This window comes from Coregonus clupeaformis, chromosome 31 (genome assembly GCF_020615455.1).
Source record: "Coregonus clupeaformis isolate EN_2021a chromosome 31, ASM2061545v1, whole genome shotgun sequence".
Taxonomy (NCBI): domain Eukaryota; kingdom Metazoa; phylum Chordata; class Actinopteri; order Salmoniformes; family Salmonidae; genus Coregonus; species Coregonus clupeaformis.
In genome coordinates, this window is record NC_059222.1 from 44,996,233 (window position 1) to 45,009,607 (window position 13,375).

The window sequence follows — 13,375 nt, forward strand, 5'->3', positions numbered from 1 at the left end:
TTATTATGAAGCTTCCCGGTAGTCCCCAGTCACATGGTGTTTGTTTACAAGCACACAACGAGGAGAGACCAGAGCCTTGTGAGTCACTCACTGTTGAGCAGCATGCGCCAGGTGATCCAATTACAGGATGGAATTCACAACTAAATGTTTGCCAGCTAGATATCTTGTAACTATTAAATTAACTTAATGCTCTGCAGTTGTGCATTTTGTTTGCTAATTTAGTAGCTAGTTAGCGATCTAGCTAAGTGGTTAGCTTACTCCAAAATCAAGCATTCACTTAGTAACAGCAGAGAATCCCCTCCTGGATCGAGAGCCTTGCTATCTAATATTAGTTTTGTGCGTGCAGCAAACTGTGAGTAGCATTTTTGAGTTACTTGTATATCTTTATGAGCTGGGATGTCTGTCCTCCAAATAGTTTAGGTCAGACTGTATAAAGATTCGCAGTGGGCTCGTTAGCATTTTCTATGGGGATTATGAAGCTCAATGGGGTTTGAAAATAGCGCCACTTGTGTTCAGTGCCAGTATTACAGAGTATCCCGGTATGGCACAAGGTCGGTATGAATGTATGACAATCTGGATGCCGCCCAAGCCTAGTCCACTAACTTATTAGTACATTTAAATGTGCATGTTAAATCATACAGAGGATTCACTACTGGTGCAGTTGATGCATTGATGGCATCACAGTAAAGCTTGTATTCCAGTTGGCGTGGGGAATGAACAGGGAAGCGTTCCCTCCATAATTCGTCTGAATCTCAAACTGAACACTTCATCCGCGCGTTCATGAATACATTTGAGTAGATCACCACGGGACACATCAGCAAGTGGCCATTCCATAAAGTGCTCGAGGGCAAAGTGTTCGGTTTGAGATTCAGCCTAAGACAGCACTGAAGCACAACAAGACTACGTCCAAAATGGCACCCTAGTCACTATATAGTGCACTACATTGGGAATAGGGTGCCATTTCAGACAGCATGACCGTGAAATAAGGTTTTATTTTCTCCAAGACTCCAAACAAACAGTATCTTCAGGTCACAGTACTGTCCAGAGAGACCATGAGACAGACTGATGCATTCAATCTGGACTTAGACAGGGGAGGGATGCAGCCATAAACAACACAATCCTATCAGGAAAAAAGATACTCAAGACACTGTCTAGAAGTCACACACAAGAAGGATCTCTCACTCCCTCAAGTTCGACCAACATCAGATATCCTATAAAGACTAATGTTCTCTCTCTCTCTCTCTCTCTCTCTCTCTCTCTCTCTCTCTCTCTCTCTCTCTCTCTCTCTCTCTCTCTCTCTCTCTCTCTCTCTCTCTCTCTCTCTCTCTCTCTCTCTCTCTCTCTCTCTCTCTCTCTCTCTCTCTGCCGTTCCATCAATCCAATAACGCGTACGTGGACTTGTTGGCTGCAAGTTGTTTTATAGTTTTACGTTTATTGACTACCTTACGGTCACGAAATCCTGATCGCTGTTTCTTCATCTTCCCGTCCCCTCCTCCCTCTTCACCCTCCTCATCGTCACTGGCCTCCACAGAACTCTCAGACTCAGCCTCTTTCACAAACTCCGCCTCCTTCGGCTCGGGATGCTCGCTGTGCTTGACGTACGGCCCGGCATCTGCGTAGGCTCTGGGTTACATAGGAAGCAAAGACAAGGGAGGAGATTAAACAAGGTGGTGGTGAAACTTTACTGTATTAAAAACTCACTTTTTATTAACAGAGCATCAAATTTCAAAGCATCAACGTTTAAGTCCTGAGACCTTCCAGAGCCACAGACCAGCTGCAAACAAAACTCAAAGTTAATTAAAGCTAGAATTCTTAAATGAGACAATAAAGCGGACACCCTGTCTCTGTTTTGGTAAAAAGCTGAGGGAAGGGCCTGGAGAAATGTATACAATTGTCAAATTCATAGGGCTATGGATGCAAGGACTGACCATCGATGATATGAAAATGATAGTTTTAACCATGTTTTGATGCAATTCCGTGTTTGTTTCCATATACATTGTTTCAAACATTGGAGTAAAACAAGCTTCTATTTTGGGTTCTGATGGGATACAACAGTTGAACTAAGCTCATGAGGTATTTATAAGTTATTTTAGTCAAGAATTTAAAAAAATGGGCATTTATCAATAATTTATAAACCCAAAAATGAATGTAGCAACTAAGGATTCTAGCTTTGATAAAAAGAGACTCTGAATACTTTAATCTCCTGATTGGTTGATTGGTGACTACAATTAAAAGCATAGATTGACATAGATTCTTAACATCTTCTTTCACTTCACAGGAGAGGCATTTGAACGTAAACTTTAAAAAAAAAATCAAAATGTTTTTTGTTTGTTGCAGAAATGCCTTCTGGAACATGTGAACGAACTTTCATGTGCCTTAATAACAAACTTGTATGCCATCTGTAAATACGAATAGAGCCGTTAAATTACGAGCCTAGTTGGTTTAGTCATGGAAAAAGACAGGAACCTTCCTGCTAGCCATGATTGGCTGAGATAATGGATGGGCTGGACATGCCCGAGAGATGAGTTCGGATTGGTCTGCCATGTAGCTCGCTTCTGTCTATACCACGAGCTGCTCAGTATGTGTAGATAATCCTTTCTAGAAGGGAGTTGGAAAGAACACCAGGGCATAAAATTAACACCCGCCAAATGCAGGTAGATTTAGGTATTGGCGGGTAAGAATTTCTATTTCACCAGCCACGTTGGCGGGTGGTCAATCTGCAGGGCTCTACAGTGCATTACATTTGCGAATAAAAATGTAAAAAGTCAAGTATGAGAACATGTGTAGAGTTTGCGATTTATTGTGGAAAAATGCTGCAGTAGCTGTTTTGTTTCATAGCTGCTAATCGCACAAAGAAATAGGAATCCTATAACCCACATCACGCAGCAACACTGCCTGGTAGAAGAGCTGTGCGCTCGGAGTGAAATGCTGATAGGGTTGATTTGTGGAGGCGTAATTTGTTTATGCACACAGGCATAAAAGCTGTTGGTCTAATTGAGTCGACAAAGTGAGACTTTGTCCTTATGTTTATATTTACATTGTTTTTGTTGACAAGCTCGGTTGTTTTTCAACGTTAGTTTGAGTCTGCTGCGTCAGCTGATAGGGAAGAGTCAGATCCCAAATCTCACTGACACACGACAGGCTCCCGTTACCACAGTAACCTCCCACCCTTAAAAAAAGGGGGCAGCTGAACATTTTGTCCCAGGTCACAAAAAAAAAAAATCTAATGAAAATGTGCAATATACCACATAACTTCTAACTAATATATTTTATTGTTTTAGAGAACATTACAAAGCATGGTCATCCATTTGTTTTTAGGTTTTTTATGTAATAATGGCGAAAACATATTTGGGCTGGTAAAGAAATCTGAGTGGCTGGTAGATTTTTTTCATCTACTTGCCACAGTGGAGAACAGACAGAAGGCTGTTGTATAAAACACCTGTCTCCAGATTACATCTTCAAACTAAGGGCAACCATGGCATCCGTGACAGAGAGGGAGAAGCGTTCATCCATGTATACGGGTAAGCGAGTCTAGCTAGCTACATTTTCAGATATTATAAAGTTTCAAATTTTGTCAGAAAGTCGTTTTCATTGCAAGTTAAAGCGTACTGTTAGCTAGCTAACTATCGTTAGCTGGCTGGCTCGCAAGATAACGTTACGTGTATGATCTGTGTAGTAATACTATGGTGGATCTCAGAAAGCTATTTGCATTGCTAATTATAGATATAGGGCCAAACATGTTGCTAGCTAACATTGAACCTAGTTGGTTAGCATTAGCTACCTGCAGATTCATGCATGGTGGCTAGCTATGACAATCAGTTTGTAATGCTAGTAGTATGGGTTGGGATTATGGTTAATTGTTTAGCTAGCTAGCTAGTTACATGTCTAAACAAAATACTTCTAAAAATACACTTTATCTAGTCCTTGGCCTATATCCTAATATGTCATGTTGTTCTTCACATTCCATCTCTGGTAAACACACACTATATCAAATAAAATCGAAGTTTATTTGTCACATGGATACAGAAGGTGTAAACGGTACAGGGAAATGGTTACTTGCATAGTGGGCTACTTTTTGCTACTACTTTCACCACTTTTAGTCTTGAAATCTTTGGTTGTTTAGTACACTACCGTACTCACTCTGTTTAGCACATGGCCTCACATGTGAATCCTTAAAGAGATGGGTGAGGCTTTAGAGGGTGTGAACGATGCTGAATGGGTGTAGACAAAGAAGAGCTCTCCAGTAGGTGTACCAAAACATTCAAAAGGGCAATTTTCTCAAAAGTGGGGTTACAAGTTTATCAACTTTTCAAAGCAGAATTACTTTCCCATTGTTCCTCAACTGTAGTGTATGACATACCAGTTTATAGCTCTGAGTCTCTACTTTTATCCAATGTAAAAAATAAAAAATAAAGAATTTCAAAATGTTGCTACATGAGACCGAATCGAGGTGGTGGGTCACATATTCATAAAGCATCTCGGAGTAGGAGTACTGATCTAGGTTCAGTTCCTCCCTGTCTATTAAAACGTATTCATTCAGATTTAGAAAGCAAAACTGATCCTAGAACCTACTCTGAGACACTGTGGATACCTGAGGGAGTATAGTGGTGGTGGTACGTTCATAAATTAAATAAAATAAATACATTGGTCATTTAGCAGACGCTCTTATCCAGAGCGACTTACAGGAGCAATTAGGGTTAAGTGCCTTGCTCAAGGGCACAGACAGATTTTTCACCTAGTCGGCTCGGGGATCAGAACGAGCGACCTTTCAGTTACTGGCACAACGCTCTTAACCACTAAGCTACCTGCCGCCCTGTGGGTGGGAGGATAATCATTATAGGATAATCATTATTTTAAAAAAAACTCTACAAACTACTCATTGTAAGTTTTCTCCTCTGATTTCCTGATCCATCATGTAATAGAAAGCTTCGGCATGCTAAGAGTGGATGTAAGGCTTGGGCAGTACACCATCTATACCGTATACTGGGGTTATTTGCAAATAGCCATGGGTAGGGCTGGGCGATATATCAAAAATAATTTGATTAATTAAAATGTATGTTTTTTGCGTGATTTTCCAAATGCCTGTAATCGCAAGAATCGAGGTTGTGTTATTTTTCGTTTTTATGAGCGTTTATGTTTATATGCATGGTGTCTTTTTGGTCTCGTCTTCTTCGTTCCTCTGCTGCACCTTCCCATTTACACCAGAGATCTGTATATAATGAGGAGATGCTCCTTCCCATTTACACCAGAGATCTGTATATAATGAGGAGATGCACCTTCCCATTTACACCAGAGATCTGTATATAATGAGGAGATGCACCTTCCCATTTACACCAGAGATCTGTATATAATGAGGAGATGCTCCTTCCCATTTACACCAGAGATCTGTATATAATGAGGAGATGCTCCTTCCCATTTACACCAGAGATCTGTATATAATGAGGAGATGCACCTTCCCATTTACACCAGAGATCTGTATATAATGAGGAGATGCACCTTCCCATTTACACCAGAGATCTGTATATAATGAGGAGATGCACCTTCCCATTTACACCAGAGATCTGTATATAATGAGGAGATGCACCTTCCCATTTACACCAGAGATCTGTATATCATGAAGAGATGCACCTTCCCATTTACACCAGAGATCTGTATATAATGAGGAGATGCACCTTCCCATTTACACCAGAGATCTGTATATAATGAGGAGATGCTCCTTCCCATTTACACCAGAGATCTGTATATAATGAAGAGATGCACCTTCCCATTTACACCAGAGATCTGTATATAATGAGGAGATGCTCCTTCCCATTTACACCAGAGATCTGGATATAATGAGGAGATGCACCTTCCCATTTACACCAGAGATCTGTATAGAATGAGGAGATGCACCTTCCCATTTACACCAGAGATCTGTATATAATGAGGAGATGCACCTTCCCATTTACACCAGAGATCTGTATATAATGAGGAGATGCACCTTCCCATTTACACCAGAGATCTGTATATAATGAGGAGATGCTCCTTCCCATTTACACCAGAGATCTGTATATAATGAGGAGATGCTCATGTCTAAGCCCTAAGAATGGGAGTCGTTGTGCAAAGGTGGGAAGGCAGGTGTCAAGCCCATAGAAACACATTGACCTTAAATTGGACAGATTTTAGCGCGTGTGAAACCTCTCGCTTTGCCTCTTTCTCTATGGTTTACACTCACACCAAGCCCCTCCCCCTGCCTCTCACGCCAACAAGCACACAACCAATACAACGCAGGACTGGCTTCGGGACAAGTCTCTGAATGTCCTTGAGTGGCCCAGCCAGATCCCAGACTCGAACCCGATCTAACATCTCTGGAGAGACCTGAAAATAGCTGTAGAGCGACGAAGTTAGGGACCGTCTGTTAGGGACCATCTGTAAAAGTGCCATTTTATCAGCATCATAAAAGCTGATAGTATTTCAACCACATAAAATATTAATCCAAGTCTAACTGAAATCTTATCGGAAACATGTAGGATAGTTTTCTTAAAACCGGTCAAAATGAAGTCATTCGGAAATTATGCAATTTCTACCCGGTCCCTAAACATCTTTGCTGCGCGAGAGAAGCGTTACTGATGTCAACTACATTGAAGCATTTATTCTATCGATTGATGACATTCTGGTGAGCAAGGGTTTATTTAGCATCCTAGGGCAACAAGTAATTGCAGAAGAGAAGCTGCATGTATCTAATTATAGACAAATTGACTAACAAATAGCCTACCAAAATGTCGGAAATTACAAGCAGAGACATAGGCTTATCTAAAAAGGCCTGTAGAAACCTTTGACTGTATAACACATTTTCCATATTTGTGGGTAAGGCTCAGGTGCGGGCCTCAGATTTTCACTTTATCACATATAGTCGGCCGGTTGCTGACATATTTAACATTGAGAAACGCCCTGCCTGTAACTATGGTGGCTACACTTTAACTAAACATATTTAATATGAGAAACGCCCTGCCTGTAACTATGGTGGCTACACTTTAACTAAACATATTTAATATGAGAAACGCCCTGCCTGTAACTATGGTGGCTACACCTTAACTAAACATATTTAATATGAGAAACGCCCTGCCTGTAACTATGGTGGCTACACCTTAACTAAACATATTTAATATGAGAAACGCCCTGCCTGTAACTATGGTGGCTACACCTTAACTAAACATGTCTCCTCTTCTAACAGGTCCCAGAAAGACACATCAACCAGAGGACTTGGAATGAGGTGAACCCGTCTGTGTGAAAGGCTAAAGTCTCCTCGCCCGTCTGTGTGAAAGGCTAAAGTCTCCTCACCCGTCTGTGTGAAAGGCTAAAGTCTCCTCACTCGTCTGTGTGAAAGGCTAAAGTCTCCTCACCCGTCTGTGTGAAAGGCTAAAGTCTCCTCACCCGTCTGTGTGAAAGGCTAAAGTCTCCTCACCCGTCTGTGTGAAAGGCTAAAGTCTCCTCACCCGTCTGTGTGAAAGGCTAAAGTCTCCTCACCTGTCTGTGTGAAAGGCTAAAGTCTCCTCACCCGTCTGTGTGAAAGGCTAAAGTCTCCTCACCCGTCTGTGTGAAAGGCTAAAGTCTCCTCACCTGTCTGTGTGAAAGGCTAAAGTCTCCTCACCTGTCTGTGTGAAAGGCTATCCTAAAATCTCCTCACCAGTCTGTGTGAAAGGCTAAAGTCTCCTCACCCGTCTGTGTGAAAGGCTATCCTAAAATCTCCTCACCAGTCTGTGTGAAAGGCTAAAGTCTCCTCACCCGTCTGTGTGAAAGGCTAAAGTCTCCTCACCCATCTGTGTGAAAGGCTAAAGTCTCCTCACCCATCTGTGTGAAAGGCTAAAGTCTCCTCACCTGTCTGTGTGAAAGGCTAAAGTCTCCTCACCAGTCTGTGTGAAAGGCTAAAGTCTCCTCACCCGTCTGTGTGAAAGGCTATCCTAAAATCTCCTCACCAGTCTGTGTGAAAGGCTAAAGTCTCCTCACCCATCTGTGTGAAAGGCTAAAGTCTCCTCACCCATCTGTGTGAAAGGCTAAAGTCTCCTCACCCATCTGTGTGAAAGGCTAAAGTCTCCTCACCTGTCTGTGTGAAAGGCTAAAGTCTCCTCACCAGTCTGTGTGAAAGGCTAAAGTCTCCTCACCAGTCTGTGTGAAAGGCTAAAGTCTCCTCACCAGTCTGTGTGAAAGGCTAAAGTCTCCTCACCAGTCTGTGTGAAAGGCTAAAGTCTCCTCACCCGTCTGTGTGAAAGGCTAAAGTCTCCTCACCCGTCTGTGTGAAAGGCTATCCTAAAATCTCCTCACCAGTCTGTGTGAAAGGCTAAAGTCTCCTCACCCATCTGTGTGAAAGGCTAAAGTCTCCTCACCCATCTGTGTGAAAGGCTAAAGTCTCCTCACCCATCTGTGTGAAAGGCTAAAGTCTCCTCACCTGTCTGTGTGAAAGGCTATCCTAAAGTCTCCTCACCTGTCTGTGTGAAAGGCTAAAGTCTCCTCACCCGTCTGTGTGAAAGGCTAAAGTCTCCTCACCCGTCTGTGTGAAAGGCTATCCTAAAACCTCCTCACCAGTCTGTGTGAAAGGCTAAAGTCTCCTCACCCATCTGTGTGAAAGGCTAAAGTCTCCTCACCCATCTGTGTGAAAGGCTAAAGTCTCCTCACCTGTCTGTGTGAAAGGCTATCCTAAAGTCTCCTCACCTGTCTGTGTGAAAGGCTAAAGTCTCCTCACCCATCTGTGTGAAAGGCTAAAGTCTCCTCACCTGTCTGTGTGAAAGGCTAAAGTCTCCTCACCTGTCTGTGTGAAAGGCTAGCCTAAAGTCTCCTCACCTGTCTGTGTGAAAGGCTAAAGTCTCCTCACCCGTCTGTGTGAAAGGCTAAAGTCTCCTCACCCGTCTGTGTGAAAGGCTATCCTAAAACCTCCTCACCAGTCTGTGTGAAAGGCTAAAGTCTCCTCACCCATCTGTGTGAAAGGCTAAAGTCTCCTCACCCATCTGTGTGAAAGGCTAAAGTCTCCTCACCTGTCTGTGTGAAAGGCTATCCTAAAGTCTCCTCACCTGTCTGTGTGAAAGGCTAAAGTCTCCTCACCCGTCTGTGTGAAAGGCTAAAGTATCCTCACCTGTCTGTGTGAAAGCCTAAAGTCTCCTCACCTGTCTGTGTGAAAGGCTAAAGTGTGTGCGTGTTGGTCATACCTGGTCCAGAGCAGTCCAGCGCTGGCTGAGGTCCCAGTTACACCCACCAGAGCTGCCAGCATCAGTCTCCTCCTACTGGTCCCGCCCCTTACAGCCTGACCATGGTAACGCCGTGACAACTGCACCAGCCCCACAACCGCCGCCGACAACGCCCGCAAGCGGTACATTCTGCAGAGAGAGAGAGGGGGGGAGAGAGAGAGGGGGAGAGAGAGAGAGAGACTGAAGGAGAGAGAGATATCCTCAGAGGACAGGAGAACTGTGTAAGATTGAGTGAAATTAAACAGCTCCTCCAATACATCTGCACTAAACTGTGCACGTGCACTCTCACTCTGAACAACTCAGTAGTTAGTAGTTACTTTATTTTCAACTGTGCTATTCTTTCTTGCTTTTTGCAACATGAAATCGCTATCAGTTAGCACGTGGAACATTCAGGGCCTAAACTCATCAACCTTTGGACTGAAGAGTTTAGCACTGGAGTTTTAAAAAAATCTTAAAGATGTTGACGTCATCATTCTGCAGGAGACATGGTGTAAGGCAGACATCGTCACTCACGGTCCCACGGGCTACAGAGAGGTAATTGTGCCTTCACAGAAACACAGCTCTGTCAATAGAGGCAGAGACTCTGGAGGATTGATCCTTTGGTACAAATCCAAACTACAAAACCTAATTGATCCCCTCAAAATTGGTAAATATCACATTTGGTTAAAACTGAAAAAAGAACTTGTACTGACAGAAAAATATGTTTCCTTTGCGCAATATATATCCCCCCCTCAGAATCCCCACATTACTCAGAGGAGATATTCCCCACCCTTGAGGAAGAGACGTGACATTTCCAGGCCCAGGGAAATGTGCTAATCTGTGGGGACACAAATGCGCGCACAGGAACACTTCCTGATCTAACGACCACAGGAGGGGACAGCTTTATTACAGGCCATACTGTTTCTAACTGTCTTAATCTCCCCCATAGAAACAACAGTGACAGCACCATCAACAAAAAACAGAAAGGATCTGTTGCAGCTCTGTCGAAGCCTGGGTCCGTACTTTGTCAATGGTAGGTTACCAGGGGACTCTTTGGGTAGATTCAACTATTGCTCACCTCTTGGCCACAGCACAGTAGACTATATGATTACAGACATTGACCCTTTCTCTCTCAGCTCATTTACCATCAAGCCTCTAACATTAACTGTTCTTTTGAGGAACAAGGTAATTTGGATGTGATCAAACAGACATTGAAACAACCACACGTTCACAGCCCAGTGAGCTGTACAACATCAGAACTTCATCCAGATGGGTCCAAAACAGCACAGAACAATACCCAGAAAGCAACCAGTAAACAATACATCCAAACACTATATAATAACTTTCTGGATACCACATCCACTCACAGTAAAGAAGGCATCAACCTAGCAGTAAAAAACATCAACTAATATATACAGTGGGGAGAACAAGTATTTGATACACTGCCGATTTTGCAGGTTTAATTTGCGTTTTATTGCATGACATAAGTATTTGATACATCAGAAAAGCAGAAGTTAATATTTGGTACAGAAACCTTTGTTTGCATTTACAGAGATCATATGTTTCCTGTAGGTCTTGACCAGGTTTGCACACACTGCAGCAGGGATTTTGGCCCACTCCTCCATACAGACCTTCTCCAGATCCTTCAGGTTTCGGGGCTGTCGCTGGGCAATACAGACTTTCAGCTCCCTCCAAAGATGTTCTATTGGGTTCAGGTCTGGAGACTGGCTAGGCCACTCCAGGACCTTGAGATGCTTCTTACGGAGCCACTCCTTAGTTGCCCTGGCTGTGTGTTTCGGGTCGTTGTCATGCTGGAAGAGCAGCCACGACCCATCTTCAATGCTGTGTTACTAATGGTTTTCTTTGAGACTGTGGTCCCAGCTCTCTTCAGGTCATTGACCAGGTCCTGCCGTGTAGTTCTGGGCTGATCCCTCACCTTCCTCCCACGAGGTGAGATCTTGCATGGAGCCCCAGACCGAGGATGATTGACTGTCATCTTGAACTTCTTCCATTTTCTAATAATTGCGCCAACAGTTGTTGCCTTCTCACCAAGCTGCTTGCCTATTGTCCTGTAGCCCATCCCAGCCTTGTGCAGGTCTACAATTTTATCCCTGATGTCCTTACACAGCTCTCTGGTCTTGGCCATTGTGGAGAGGTTGGAGTCTGTTTGATTGAGTGTGTGGACAGGTGTCTTTTATACAGGTAACGAGTTCAAACAGGTGCAGTTAATACAGGTACTGAGTGGAGAACAGGAGGGCTTCTTAAAGAAAAACGAACAGGTCTGTGAGAGCCAGAATTCTTACTGGTTGGTAGGTGATCAAATACTTATGTCATGCAATAAAATGCAAATTAATTACTTAAAAATCATACAATGTAATTTTCTGGATTTTTGTTTTAGATTCCGCCTCTCACAGTTGAAGTGTACCTATGATAAAAATTACAGACCTCTACATGCTTTGTAAGTAGGAAAACCTGCAAAATCGGCAGTGTATCAAATACTTGTTCTCCCCACTGTATATACACACACACTACCGTTCAAAAGTTTGGGGTCTCAACTAGTCTCAAGTGGCCAGTTTTATTGCTTCTTTAATCAGCACAACAATTTTCAGCTGTGCTAACATAATTGCAAAAGGGTTTCCTAATGATCAATTAGCCTTTTAAAATGATAAACTTGGATTAGCAAACACAACGTGCCATTGGAACACAGGACTGATGGTTGCTGATAATTGGCCCCTGTACGCCGATGTAGATATTCCATTAAAAATCAGCAATTTCCAGCTACAATAGCCATTTACAACATGCTTTTCTTTCGAAAACAAGGACATTTCTAAGTGACCCCAAACTTTTGAACGGTAGTGTATATTTTTTTTTACAATTTAGATATATATCGTGAAACCCCCAAATGTTTGAAAAAATTGGAGATATGATTTTTAGGACATATCGCCCAGCCCTAAACCAAACGGACAAGCGACTCCCACACACACAGCAAGGGACAAGCGACTCCCACACACACAGCAAGGGACAAGCGACTCCCACACACACAGCAAGGGACAAGCGACTCCCACACACACAGCAAGGGACAAGCGACTCCCACACACACAGCAAGGGACAAGCGACTCCCACACACACAGCAAGGGACAAGCGACTCCCACACACAGCAACGGACAAGCGACTCCCACACACACAGCAACGGACAAGCGACTCCCACACACACAGCAAGGGACAAGCGACTCCCACACACAGCAACGGACAAGCGACTCCCACACACACAGCAACGGACAAGCGACTCCCAACACACAGCAACGGACAAGCGACTCCCACACACAGCAAGGGACAAGCGACTCCCACACACACAGCAAGGGACAAGCGACTCCCACACACAGCAAGGGACAAGCGACTCCCACACACAGCAAGGGACAAGCGACTCCCACACACACAGCAAGGGACAAGCGACTCCCACACACACAGCAAGGGACAAGCGACTCCCACACACAGCAACGGACAAGCGACTCCCACACACACAGCAAGGGACAAGCGACTCCCACACACACAGCAAGGGACAAGCGACTCCCACACACACAGCAAGGGACAAGCGACTCCCACACACACAGCAAGGGACAAGCGACTCCCACACACACAGCAAGGGACAAGCGACTCCCACACACAGCAAGGGACAAGCGACTCCCACACACAGCAAGGGACAAGCGACTCCCACACACACAGCAAGGGACAAGCGACTCCCACACACACAGCAAGGGACAAGCGACTCCCACACACAGCAAGGGACAAGCGACTCCCACACACAGCAAGGGACAAGCGACTCCCACACACACAGCAAGGGACAAGCGACTCCCACACACAGCAAGGGACAAGCGACTCCCACACACAGCAAGGGACAAGCGACTCCCACACACAGCAAGGGACAAGCGACTCCCACACACACAGCAACGGACAAGCGACTCCCACACACACAGCACTTTTCCTCTCCCTCGCAACTCCTATAGAAGGCTTGCCGTTTGGGTGTGAGGCAGTTTACTTTGAGCGTAGCACACCTGGGCTTTGGGGAACATGTCTAGTCTACTTAGTGGAAACTAATCTTTTAAAAAAGTGAGCTTTACACTTGATCTGTGAAAACCCCATTCGGGACGGAAAGCTCAGAGCTGTATTGTGGGGGAATT

The 13,375-nt window shown here is 44.1% G+C and overlaps 1 pseudogene; it reads right to left on the bottom strand.

Moving 5' to 3' along the window:
* The window catches only part of LOC121547771, a 73,592-nt pseudogene that overhangs the window by 58,700 nt on the left and 1,517 nt on the right, over positions 1–13,375 (bottom strand).